At 39.7% G+C, this 13959-nt stretch overlaps 1 protein-coding gene across 8 annotated transcripts in view; it reads left to right on the top strand.

The window, feature by feature from the left end:
- SEMA6D (semaphorin 6D) overlaps positions 1 to 13959 on the top strand; it is a 346041-nt gene that overhangs the window by 196892 nt on the left and 135190 nt on the right. The window lies entirely within an intron of this gene.

Below are 13959 nucleotides of genomic sequence, written 5' to 3'. Positions count from 1 at the left end.
CGTGTTCAAATTGAGATACAATAGCTCAATTCAATATAACATTGGCTGCTGACATTTGAACTTTGAGCAGATTTAATGGTTCTAGATCTTAGACATGAAATGATAGAGCAAACTGCTATAATGCATGCAAAGGATTAAAGATTATACTTCATTAAGTTTGAATTACAATTCTGAAAGACTTTCAGCGTTAAGGTCCACGTATGTAGGAAAATGTGTGCCTGGCTAAGTGTACTTGTACATTTGGAATGCAGTCAGCTTTTCCAAAGTTCCTTGGACAATGTACTTGTGGTTTCATGAATGTTGAGTGTCAGATAGGGAGAGATCTTTGCATGGAGTTACTAGATCTTTCACTTTGCAGTATGTATGCGTTTTTCAGTACAAAACTGAAGTAGGATTCCAGATAGTAAAATATTCATTCACTCTGTGTGATTTCCTATATTTTTGTCACCCTTTAACTGAGGCATGTTGCTGTGTGTCAAAAATGTCAAACTTGTATTTTTTTTTTAATTAGAAATTTTAATCTCAAGATAAGCAGCTTTTCTTAATGTTACTAGGAGAGGTACACTTGGTTACAGAAAAACTTCTCTTCAATACAAGTCTGTTTTCTAGGAATTTATTATTATGAAATTGCAGAGGAGTAGGGATGCAGAAGACAGACAAAAACAGAAAATTAAACCAAGACTTATTAGGGAAGAATGCATTTAGTGGTCAGAGAGCCCCAAATGTTCTTTCAAGAATGAAGGAAGCTTTGGATTAAAGGCTACTCTGACTCAGCTCTGAAATGAGGCATGGAATTGATAAGAAATTAATAACAGGTATGTGACAGTGGGGAGAAAAAAAGAGAGTGATAGTAATCCACATGAAGAATTCATGAAACAGAAAAATGAAATGGAAAGACAGGTCTATCAGGAGAAAACATATAGTGAATACAGTCACGGAAATGTATGAATTAGGAACAGGTCACATTTTGGAAGCAGTTTTGACCTGTTGGTAGATTGATGGCAGGGTCATGAACAAAATGACAAAATGAAGAGTGAAGTGTGTGCTTAGTATTAATTTTCTGTTCTGGGATGGATGCAAGATAATATACTTTTACTATATAAAGAAAATTAATAGTTTGAAGTCAGATAATAAGCAAGCAAAGATATTAAATGCTATTTCTGTCTCAACAATTTGTGCAGCTGCTATTTCATGCTCTAATTCTGAAGCCCAAAATTTTACGTGATGCAGATAAATCAAGGAAGGTGCTGAAAAGAGAAACGATGTGGTTATAGTGTTTCCTCTTCATGAGAGAGACTTCACTTTATTCCATGTAGTTATGTCATCTAGAGGTAAAATTGTAAGAATCGTCATTGGAAACTGAAATATAATAAATTCAAATGAGAAATCAAACAACAGCTGAACAGTGCTGCTGATTAAGCTCAAACAAACCCAAGGGTGGTACCGAGGTTTTCCTGCTCTTGATAGACTGAGGTCAGGAGTCAGTGCCTTTTTGGAAGGGCATAGAAGATTTTAAGCCCAATAGTGGAGCAGCTAAGGAAAAGTAATGATTTGTGGTCTTGTAATTGTCTCTAACTTAAAAACATTTGAATTTATTAATCTTGGAGTGCTGATGAAAGTTGAAACTCTGTATTGGTCCATATATGATGGTGGACCAAAAGGATCAAGCTCCAAGGCTGTTTCCTTATCACCTGTTGAAGGAAAGCTGGCAGGGGAATGGTTGCCCAGGGGCAATGCTGATCTATGCTGTCACTGCAGAGAGGAAATCAACTGGCATTTCAAGGTGTGTCTGCAGAAGCTCTTCTTTTAGTGGCCACCCCTTGGGGCTGCCCCATTCTCCTTCAAATTCAGTTTGTAGTATGCTGAATGAGCTGCTGTCCTGATGCATAGGAGGTAGTGGAAAACTTTTAAATCAAACATCTGCCAGCAACATATTTCCTGTGGTTGTCCTAGCCATGAATTTTTCACTTTGCTCTGCCTTCCCTCTTGCATATTGCTAATCTCCAATCGTGCTTCTCTCTCCCCTTTTATTCGCTGATGTTCAGCTCAGTTTTAATGTGGAGATCATCTTGCACTGCTCATCACTGCTGGTTTTTTTCTGTATCGAATGGAAAGACTAGGTCAGGTTGTTATTCCTACACTGGCTGGTTATGCTCAGTATGTGACATTCTCTGCAGTTGTTCTGATTATGCCACATCCTACTTCATTCCTCAGACTGCGTGAAGAGCCAGGTTTGCAATAGTCTCATTTTTCCTGTGCCTTGCTCCATTGAGAAAAGCAGATCTGCCCATCTTTTTAAGATGGTAAAAACTGTCATATATACAGCACTAGTAATTGGACTTTTTACTGCTGTCAGCAGCTAGTAACTGCTAGTAACTCTCACACTGATGTGTTGTACAACTGGCATTAGGAAAATGAGGAAACCACAGAAATACAGCTGTGTTCCAAAGTAACTCTTGTGTACTGCTCTGTATAAACATGCGTAGCTTGTCTGTTTAGTTTTCACAACAGACCACAGGAAGAGCACTTTGAATTGTATAAATAAAACTGACTGCTCAATTCTAGCACCTGTAATGGTAAAAAAATGAAGTTTAACAAATCGATATGTATATAAATACTCTTTTTAACTTAAATGGATTTTTTTTAGCCCATAATGAAATGAGGCATTTATATCAAAATGGTTTGGAAATGGACACGGATCTTTCACAGATTCTTCTGGCAACGAAGTAAAAAAATGGGCACACTGCATCCCACTGAGCTGAGTGATTTGATACGTAACTCATGAAATAGAAGGAAAATATATTCAAAGAGACCGATAAATTCTGTTGACGCAGAAACTGGGTGAAAATCTGGGATGGGTAAGGGAAGGGAATTATTTTCTTCTCCTTGGAAGCTTATATCCAAAACAGAAAGATGGATTGACACAAAGGGAATAGTGTACTGAGGAATGCCTAGGACTGAAGTATTGTTCTTTTTGCACGAGAGAAGTGTAAAGGCTGCTTGATAAAGAGAAGGAAATACAAAAAACAGACAGAAAAAAGCGATAGAGAAGCAGGCATACTGAAACAATAACATCAATAAGCTGCTATTCCAAGGAGATGGAAAAGCAGGCTGTAATTTTGATACCACTAAAAATGACAGCAAGTTTATTGAAACAGTGGAAAAGAGGGGAGGGAAGGGGGACAGGGAATAGAAAGGAGCATTGAGGTGAGGGGTGTTTCTTGTTGGTTTTTGGTTTGTTTATTTGTTTTTCAGGAAATGTGCTAAGTTTGGGAATCATTCTGAAGTTGATGACCATATGATGGTTTGAAGAAAGTACACTGTGTGAGGCCTTTTATTGAAAAGGTGATGAAATTGTCGCTTCTAACAAAATATCCATGTTTTCTTTTGTCAGAGGCAGAGCACAGAGTCCTGCATCACAGTACTCAACTCAGGAGGGGGCCTGTGCATCTTGAATTTTTTCAGTGCTGTAATGATCCAGTCTGAGATAGCAATTCATGTTTAGCAATTCTGATTTAATTTACAACTCAGCTAGAATATAATTATTTGCTGATTATACTTTAGATTTTGTGGTAGAAGAGAGATTGTTTTTGAAGTCTGTGGGAAGAGGAAAGACTCATAACTTTACATAGTCAACATTTATTTCCAGAAAACTGATTTTTCCACTAATGAAGGGCAAACAATGAATTTTCTGAGTTTTGTTTATCCTAAAGTGAGAACTGATGCCAAGCTGAAGCATTGGGTTAATGGACGTCTTCATAATAAATTTGAAATCCTAATGCCTACACAAAAGAGTTCTGTTAATTTGTACTGATGACTGAAAGATTTGCAAATTAGACAGTAAATAAGAATAGGAAAAAAGAAAAAAAAGCAAGCTTATTCACTGTGAAGTTCAGTGCATTCATTATTCATTGACAGATACTCCATAGGATTTGGATATTTATAATAAATATACTTATTACCAAACATGGAACGTAGATGCAGGAGATGTCAGTTCAGCCCTATGTTTTCACTTGAAGCAGCTGGTTATATTCATGTAGCATTAGTAGTGGGAGTATGTTGTGTGGCTTTCCTGTCAGTTACTGGCAAACAGTATCCCTGAGGGATGTATCCAGCCTTACAGACTTTTTGCATTGTACAAAGAATGTGGAAGACCGTGTGTGCTTTCTCTGTGCAGGCAGCTGTCTTCAGGTTCAGGTTTTCTATTCAGAAAACTCCATTGTTCTACCATACAACTTCTCTCCCTTAATTGCAATTCATTTCATATATTTAACATATTCTTGCTTTGCTCTGTAAGTTACAGAATCACAGAATGGCTTAGTTTGGAAGGGATCTCAAAGATCATCTAGTTCCAACTCCCTTGCCATGAGTGGGGTTGCCAGATACTAAATCCAGCACCAAATTGCTGAGGGCCTCATCCAACCCAGCCTTGAGCCTCCAAGGATGGGACGTCCACAACATCTGTGGGCAGCCTGTGCCAGGGCCTCACCACTCTCTCCCTCTGACATCTAGTTTAAATCTCCCTTCTTTCAGTTTAAATCTATTCCCCCTTGATCTATCACTATCTACCCATGTCAAAAGTTCATTTCCATTCCATTTATAATCTTCCTTCAAGTATTGTAAGACTGCAATGAGGTCTCCCATGAGCCTTCTCCAGACTGAACAAGCCCAAGCTTCCTCAGCCTATCTGTGCTTTTTGCCAGACCCCTCCTCCTCAAGATCACAAACTACCAGGGCATGGTTACTAGAGCCCAGAGTGCCACAAATAACTCTTTAATAATCAACTCTGCATTAGTCAGCACCAGGTCCAGTAATACTTCTCCTCTGGTTGTTCTGTCTAATATCTGGAGCAGGAAGTGGAGTATGGACTCCAGAAGTCTCCCGGTCTGCTTGCAGCTCTCCATGCTGTTTTCCCAGCAGATGACAAGGTGGTTGAAATCCTCTATCAGAATGAGAGTCTGCTTCATGCAGTTGAAGCAATAAAGCCTCACCAGCCTCATGGCTTTTCTCAGAGGCAGCTCTTTGCACTCTATCCATCTGTTAATGTGGAGGACAAGTCCCCCATACCTACTTCCTTGCTTATCTCTTCTGAAAAGCTTGTAACCTTATTTGCATTATCAAGGCCACTAGCATTGTTTCAAAATGGCTGTACCAGTTCAAAGGAGATGCTGTATGCAACTCTGGTTCTTGGGAGAAACTAGTGGCTGGACAGCACATTCATCTGCTTAACAGGAGGCACCACGCAGAATACTAGGACTTCCCAATTGTTCCTCAGTAGTCAAAGTTACAATGATGGATTTGTTGTCTAATGAAAAACCTGCATCTGCTCTGTGGATGTGCATAAGCATGACTGAGAAATCTTCATTGGAGAAATGAGGAACAGATGGATTTTCAGTGAGAGATCCTCCTGAAATTTTCCTCTTCCAGAATAAGATTTCTCTTCTCACACTCTGATCCTATTCCAGTGTCTTGGTCTCAAATCTCTTCTGGCAGCTGGTACATACTGTAGCACTGGAAACTGTTGCTGCAGCTTCTGCTCTGAAGTTGTGACCTCCGCTGGCACAAATGTCAGAGCTAGTACAGGTCCTTACGGCATTAATTCATCACTGCAATCATATGACACTTGTTAGCCTGTGGAAATGAGAAATTGCAATGCTGGCAGACGTGTTTCTTGCTCAAAATTCTGATTTTGTGCTGCTCTTCTGGCTTTGCATGACCTGTGATGCTAGGGTTGCCAGTCCCAGGCTGGTAGACTGAGACAGGGATTAGTGATGCTTCCCTGGCCTTGTAACAGCTTCCCTGTCTGTTTCTTCCATCACAGTTGCCCTAAGATCCTCCTCTATGGACAAAGAATAGCGAGTTCTGTTGTATGTATAACTGCTTTTGACAGCTATCACTGTCCAAAACAAAGATGGAAAGATTTCTTCATTCAACCAATGCAAATTCCGTATTTACTGATAGAATCACTGTGTTCAGAGAAGGGTTTGTTCCTCTCAAGTACCTTCAAAGCACAGTGAAGGGCCTTGATCTGCTGGGTCTGGAAACTGCAGCATCTGAAGGGTGTGCTGGGCTGGGTGAGGAGGTGCTCCTGCTGTGCATGGACAGCTGCACAGCCTTGTAACCACCAACAGCAGAGGGTGTGCTGGCAGTTTCTCAGCAGTGAGGATGCAGTTAGTTGTAGTATCTTGTGATTTCTGTGAGAGGTAACAACATTGTGCATGTAACTTGGGTTCTTTTGCACGCTGGAATTCTGCAGCTGAAGTAAAGCAGGGTAAAAGAAAGCTAGTTTTGAGGAGAGAACTAATTCTGCTACAGCAATTAATGCCTGAGGTATCTGGGCCAGGTGGTGGGGCTGAATGGGCCCAAGAGAGCCTGATTCCACCTGGGCTGGGGCGGTTCTGGTGGGCCTCGTTTCAGGCACAGGTGGGCTCGTTAGCAAGGCTGGAGCTCTCTCTGTGGAAACGTGTGGGAGAAAGGGCAGAATCCAGCATGGCAGCGAGGGACAAGGAGTGGTGTGAGAGAGCAGCTCTGCAGTACGTAGCTCAGAGGAACGGCAGGTAGGAGGAAGGCATTTTAGTCTTTGTTTCCTGCTCTGAAACCTTTTCTGCTCATGCCTGTGTCTGTTGTGTGATCTCCCGCTCCCTGTGAGCTCACACATCCTTTCCTGCCCTGCTGAGTAGAGGAGTGAGAGTGGATAGCAGCACAGCCTTCCATCAGCTCTTGAAGGTTGATCTCCAAAACATTCAGTATTTGCATCAAAATATGTCTATGGTTTCTGTGGGTGGTACAAATAGTGCTTAGTTATTACAGCTTTGAAGCAATACAAGTGGGAATGAGTACCATGGCAAAAAACTTATGGTGATCACTGATTTTGGGGGTGAGGGATTGCAGAGAGAGCTGCTGCCTGCCTACTGCAGCTGCCCTGTGCATAGAGGAGAAGGTCTGTTCTGTTGCTACTGCCCATGGGTGCAGGTGTTGGTTTTGGATCTAGGTCTGCTCTGTTGGAGATCAGAACTGAGAGCTTGGGAGCTATACCATCAGACAAGTGTTTAACAGCGGAGCTGGCTCGGGACTCAGGGATCCCATAGATATAAGCAAAAGCTGTTGCACTTGAAAAGCAACGTTTGTGTGCGCTAGCAACATATCTTTGCTGTGAATTGGTGCTGAGGGAGGTTGCAATACACGCTAATGGCTTCCACCAGCACTTTCCCCTTCTTGGTCCACTTGGGTTAATTGGTCACACTTCACTGTAACATCCAGCTGCAGAAGCTGAGAAATTCACCCTTGTGCAACACACAAGTGAAATTTGAGGCCTCTCTTCACAGAGCTGAACTTAACCCTGGGGGAGTAGTAGCTTTGCACATTTTGCCAAAGTACTTTGATTTTCAGGCTATATAGCAACAGGGAAACAAATCAGTTAGAAACTGGAGGATGAAAACAGCCAACTACTGTTACAGCTATTATATTTAAAACATAGTTAAAAGTCCTGCTATGTAGATGAAATTGAAGTTCCTAATGACTCAATAACGTAATCCCATATTTAATAAATGTTTGGAAGAGTATAACTATGACAGTATTGTTTATCACTTACAAGAGACTTGTAAAATCTCTCCAGGCATGCGATAGTTAGATGAGCAGATCTCCTCAATTAGGTTCCAATTTCACATCATTGGTAGTGGTTCTGTGTTATGGATATACACAGTCCTTCTATCTGCGTGAAGGCGGAGTGCCTATTCGGCACGTGCTTCCTGCTGATCTGCATGGAAAATGTAAGGATTAGAGAGAAATACTTAATTTTACCATTCATGATAACGTCTTGAATTTCTTGATTTATGTATTCTTGATAGATAAACAAACTTGATTAAAATTTGTAGTGTAGGACTTTGAGTCGTATAAACAAATTCATTAAGTGTATATTTAAATACTTTAGCAAAACTTATGTAACAGTCAAAAAAAAAATCATTTGATTATGTTCTTTTAAAATAAGGTTAATTTACAGAAAAAGAAGTGAAGGGGCAAGAGAGATGGCAGAAGAAGGTAATAGAGGTTAGAACACCTTTCATTTCAGTAATGCTAGTCTTTTTCTGTTCTCCTATTTAAAAGGTGGAATTAGATTACTAATGTCTCTCAAAGGATACTTAAACTAATCAGGAAATATCTGAAAGAGCTTCTCTTCTCTCAAAAGGACCTGATAGGGTTGTCCCATCTGCCATGTATTATTTGCAATAGCAAAAAGCTTCTAGGACTACTTAACAAGAAAAGATAATGGAATCATATGTATTAATGGTCAAAACCCAAGTAAGAGCTGATGTCCCCTAAAACAAGGGCTTGATATGTCATTTGGGAAACATTTCTTACATAGTTTTTTGTTGTTGTTGTTTCTTTATAACATGCATAGAAAACATAATAGGCAAAATCATTTCCAAAACTGAGAGGTTTGCACAGGTAGTGAATCCTGATACCCAGATTATCTACAGATTGTACCAGTTTCATTAGAGGTTTAATTCAAGATAGATCTAGTTATCTATCTCCTTGTATTTCATAAATCCCTGAATTCCACTTGGTTACAGCAGCATGGGTTTTAATAGGTTTCCTTAAGTAAAACATATTACTGAACCATAACCATCCCCAGTCCAATTTGCTAGTCAATGCATCAGTCCTCTTCGCCACCCCTAATGATTAAGAAAAAAGGAGCTTTGTCTTTCAGCTTCTGGCCTCCTGTTTTCCATGATATTAAAGAACCTCTTTGTAACATATATTCTCTCCTCAGTTCCGGTCGCTTTTTATTTTTCTTTTGTAAAAGCATGGCAGGTAGAGCTCTGAGAGCATTGGAGGCCTAAGACATTCTCTCCTGCTCTCAAAGCATTTTTCTGGTTCATTTTTGCATTTCTTGATCAGCTATGGCATAACAGTGGATTCCTCCCCTTAAAGAAGTAACTAATTCTTTAAATGCTGTACTTGTTTGGAAGCCCTCGCCTCAGTCTCCCACAGAATAGACTTTGCCAGGACTGATTATCGTTTATGTTGGTTAATTATAGTTAACTTTCATAAGGGAACAGTGCATCTAAACCAAGAATATTCATTTTTGTACAGCATTTTTAAGTTTTTTCTTTAGTTTTGTTCTCTTAAAAACATTTTTAGACAGTGAAAGTAGATCTTAATTATAAAATCAAGAATACAAAGGTAACTAATGCTTCTCCTCTTCCACTCCTCCCCCCATGCACGCTTAGATCCTGCTGCTTCTCTTGTCACCAGCTGTTAGCATTACTCCATAGCTGCACACCTGGCCCCTCATTTCGTCCACACCTGTGTGTCCCAACGAAGGCCTTTAAAGACAATTCTGTGTATGCAGCTTTGGATTATTTCAATTTTAAAAACCAAAAGCATATCTCCACTGATTTTACAGAAATAACAGGTTTTTTTTCGTATAGCCAAACTTTCATTTTCTTAAAAACAGCGAAAGGTAGATGTTTAAACACAGCTTAAGCCTTACGTCCTCTGCACCAAAGCTCTTAATTCAGTAATTGTTTGAAAATGAATTTATCTTGTGGCATATTGAAGTAAAGTGTTTTCTGAAGAGTTTACCTCTGGAAGTGAGCACAGCATAGAGAATTTCTCCCACTTTTCAGAATATGAGAAGTAATGGGTCAATGACATAAACCCCTTGGTCCTCCTAAGACAAGAATCAACTGGGTACATGCAGCTGTAAAACTCTAGGCAATGGGAATTTTGAGACCTCTGAAGTTTAGGCACTTTCCAAGTGTACTGACCAGTAAAAAGGATTTTCAGACTTTGTGTTTTGGACGCAGGGACCAAAGTCCTTGACAGATTTTGTCACAAATAACCCGAAAAATCTAGGAAACTCAGAATCGGTGATAAAATTCTAGCTGATAAAGTATGGGTGGTTCCAGGCTTTTACAAATCATTTGGCTCCTTAGTCATTTATTGTTATTTCACAGAACAGAAGAGAACATTCTTCACAGGAGGAACAGTTGATGAAATCCCTGATGAAATACATAATTAGAACACCCGTAACATACACAGTCTGCTGCTCTTTCACCATTTGTCTACTTCCAAAACAACTGGTTGGTAATTTTCATTTTTTTCAAATGTGCATTTCCTATATTGTGTAGCAGTCAGTTTCTTCTTTCCCCCTTTCATTTCCACGTGGATTTTACTGTACAGTGTTAGGAGTTACCACAGAACTTTTTAAGGAATGGTATTGAGCAGTTAGTCGTGATGCCCTAACCACTACAGCTGTAGAACAGTATTGAAATAGTTTTCTTTTCAATCTGTAAGATGATGACCAGGCTTGTACTTCAGGATTTTAATTTTATTCCAACCCCAAGTTTTGTTTCCCAGGCCAGCTTGTGACACTTCATTTTCACTGCCTGACAAATGTCACATGCATCTGTTTCTTTGTGTTGCAAATCTCAAGATTTGCATAAGTAAATAGCTTTCTGCATTACTGAAACCACAAAAGTGTACGGACGTGCTGGAAACTGGTGAGCTAAAAATTACATTTGACTGCCCTGCGAAGAGTAAAGATTTAAAGGACTGAAAACGTTATTAATGATATCAGTGTAATGTCTTATTACTGGTGTGATCAGAATGGCTGATTGACCTGATGTAAATCAGTTTTGGTCCTTTATTTTTAGAAGCTTCAAGTAAGAAGTATAGAATAGGGCAGAGACGTAACTGCATGCTGAATTTACCTGGCATACAGTTCACAGGCTTTCAGGAGAAAAACTGAAACAAAAATGATAGGCAGTCAGGGAATTGCCTGTGGGGAGAAAATTACCAAGTGAGATGTTCTGGACTCTTGCAGCTGATGTCTTCCTTAGGTGGTTCCTCTTGGTTCTTCCTTGAAAGTGCATCTGGCACTCTGTGTATCTTCGTAGTTGCATGCAGAGAAAAAGAGCCTCAAAACTATGCATGTGAAGATACAATATAACCACTGTTAAAACTTGATTTTCAGGGGATTTACTTGCTGCTACATGACCATGGTATTTCACTGTTGTCCTGCCTCTCCTGCATCAATCTGTTGCTTTTTTAGTCTCTTATTTAGGAAGGTAATTTAAGAGATGATGCCTTTAATGATGTTCTGAAGGTAGCTGTCAGATGTGGGGTTGCTGTGTGTGGTGACAACCAGCCCCAAAGCCTGAAATGATGTGATGGTAAATGGGAAGCTGTAGAGTCCCAGTTTCTCTGAAGCCTGTCAGTTATCTTTAAGTTATCTCCTAAGTAAGGAGCAGAATTGTGAAAAGAGTTTCATGTAAGAGCTGCAGAAAAGATCTGACTGCCAAGATAGTGAAATAAATGTCTAATATCCAATTTACTTGACGGATATGAAAAGCCAAAATAACTGTTTACAAGTCCATTTTCTCAGTCCATTTACTGAGATTCTTGCTGCTTTGTTAGTGTAATGTATGTATGCGAATTGGTCCCAAATGATTTTGCTGATAATTATTTTCATTTACTACTTAACTATATTATATATGCAGCGCATCAGTTACTTTTTAAAGAAAGATCTTTGAAAAACCTGTACTGGTATCTGGAGGAACAAATGCATTGTTCTGCGTGTTCAGACTTTATCTTAATGCGCAAACCATTGCATGAAAGTGGTGGGTACTGCAAGTCAGCTACACACACTAATCACTGCCTCAGCAAAAGACATTGTTGCTGGCTGGCTGCAGGATGGATAAATGGCAAATCACTTCATACACTTTACATTTATTCATTTCACAGCTTAATCACTGTTCCACCTTTCCTCTGCAAAATGGCAGTGCTCCTTGCTTTGCACAGGAAGTAGAAATTGCTCGTGGAATCTGCTATTTGTTTTAAGTGAATGAGCAATACAGTTTGTGCCCACTGGGTCTTGAAATGAGGCGCTGTCATAGCATGGTGGCTGCAGTGAATATTTATATCGAAAATTTTTTAAGAGAGCCTCTGACGGATTATTGTGCTGCTTTGTGCATTCCAGTTTCAGCACTTTGTTATCTGTGAAGACGGCCATAATGTAACTTTGCAGGTAGAAGTGCAGGCAGGAATCTTGTGAAGGATGAGCCTCCCGGGATACTGATTGCATTACCATGCTCAACAAAGTTGCTTTAACAAAAAACGTTTAGCCAAATCTCCACAGAAAAGGGCAGCATTCATCCAAATGAATTTTCAAAGGGGATCTTCTGAAATAGGGGGAGTACATAAAAATGCCTTTGAAATAACTAAGTATGCAGAGCGAAAATAAGCATTTGACATACCTTGCTTTCAAGCTGTAATGTAGAGTTTTAACTTTATTAAGAAAGAGAGCAATGCCCTAAATACTTATTGACATCAATACTTCTCTGCACCAAAAAAGCAACTCTCTGTTTAGAGCCAGGTTTGGAAAGACAGATTTGGAGGAAGAATTGTGCCTACAGCACAGAGCTGCTATGTCATGGCTGAGGGACAGTTTCTGTAGGAGAGGCTTGAGATACAGGCATTTTGGTGCTAGAGCCAATATTCTGTTGACTTCACTGATTCAGGCTTACATCTTGCAAAGAAAAAAAGGCTGTTTCAAGTCTGTAGGCTTTAGGTCTCTTTCTCTAAGTTTTTTAGTATGCTACATCCTTTTGTAGCCTATCATTAGGTGAAACAAAGTCTTAATGCTTTGCTTTGATTTGTAGGAGTTTCTTTATCTCTTAACGTAACAACTTCTGAGTTATAATTTGAGTGTTATTATCATTTAGTTATGTGAGCCAACTGTCTTGGAAAGAGGAAGATATGATTTTAATGCAGAGGTGTTCAGGCTCACAAAATGGGACTTGGAAGGTGCTGAATCCTTGCCTGCATAAATATTTCAGATCCTGTTAGCTGAATAACTTACCGCTATTAACGATGAGATCAAAGGTTTATGATGGTCCTTTGTAAATCAGTTGCAAGAAAAATCAAAGTACAACAAACACATTACCTTTAACCAGAATTTTCAAAACCATCACACATACAGTTGCATATAAATAAGTACATTCTAGGCATGCAGTTAAGTTGGCTGTGATGGAGCTAATGAAATGCAAGCATTGTTTTTTACATACATCCTCCCAAACATTCAAACCTTATCATATTCTTGTGCTTACAGCATGGTGGAAAAAAGTTATTGCCCATAAGGCTCAAAGGTAGGAGAGGATAATATTGCTATAAAACACTAAGGATATTTTGATACAGAGGTGATAAAATAAAAGCTGTTCGATTAATTATAATTTTAAATGATAAATGATAGCATATCTCTTCCAACATAAGCAAGTAATGGCTGTTAATGAAAGTGTTATGTGTCATTATTGCTGTTTTTCATGCTGTTTGTAATCACATTGTTCTTTGCTATTAACTCTCTGTGCCCTTTCCTGAGCTTGTAGGGTCCATCTCTTTAAAGTACGGGTCACTGATTTTGGTGTCGCACAAAATCTTTCAGGAGTTATCTCTCATAAGAGTTTTCCCTGCCTTAGTATTTTGGTTGTTCCATGAGGATCCTGCCTGAGTGGCCTCTGTGTCACATTAAGCCATGTACTTATTAGTTAGGAGCTCTGAACTTTGCATCTTTTGGAAATAGCAGCTAGGTAGAGAATATAGCTAAAGAGTCTGCATCATATTGGAAAGGACTAATTGTTGGAGAACTGGGGATGGGTATGTTGTGGAAGAGACTACTAATACTTAAGTGGAAAAGAATACAGTTACAAAATGGCTCATCTGTACCTGGCCTGGGCTATTAACTGCTTCATGCTTAGCAGGCAGCCTGAGCATTTCACCACTGCTGCCTGATAAAAGCACAGAAAGAGCATTCCTAGAGGACAGAGGCTGACTGTGCATCCTTGCAGCTGCGGTGGGTGAAGGGGTGCTGAGGCAGAGAGGAGCTGCTGCATGAAGTCCTCTGCATCTCCAGTGAGGTGACTGTACAATGGAGTTCAGGTGTTCTTGACTCATCTCTGA

The sequence above is a fragment of the Tympanuchus pallidicinctus genome, unplaced genomic scaffold, assembly GCF_026119805.1.
Source record: "Tympanuchus pallidicinctus isolate F22 unplaced genomic scaffold, pur_lepc_1.0 scaffold12, whole genome shotgun sequence".
NCBI classification, from domain to species: Eukaryota; Metazoa; Chordata; class Aves; order Galliformes; family Phasianidae; genus Tympanuchus; species Tympanuchus pallidicinctus.
This window is presented reverse-complemented; position numbering and strand designations above follow the sequence as displayed.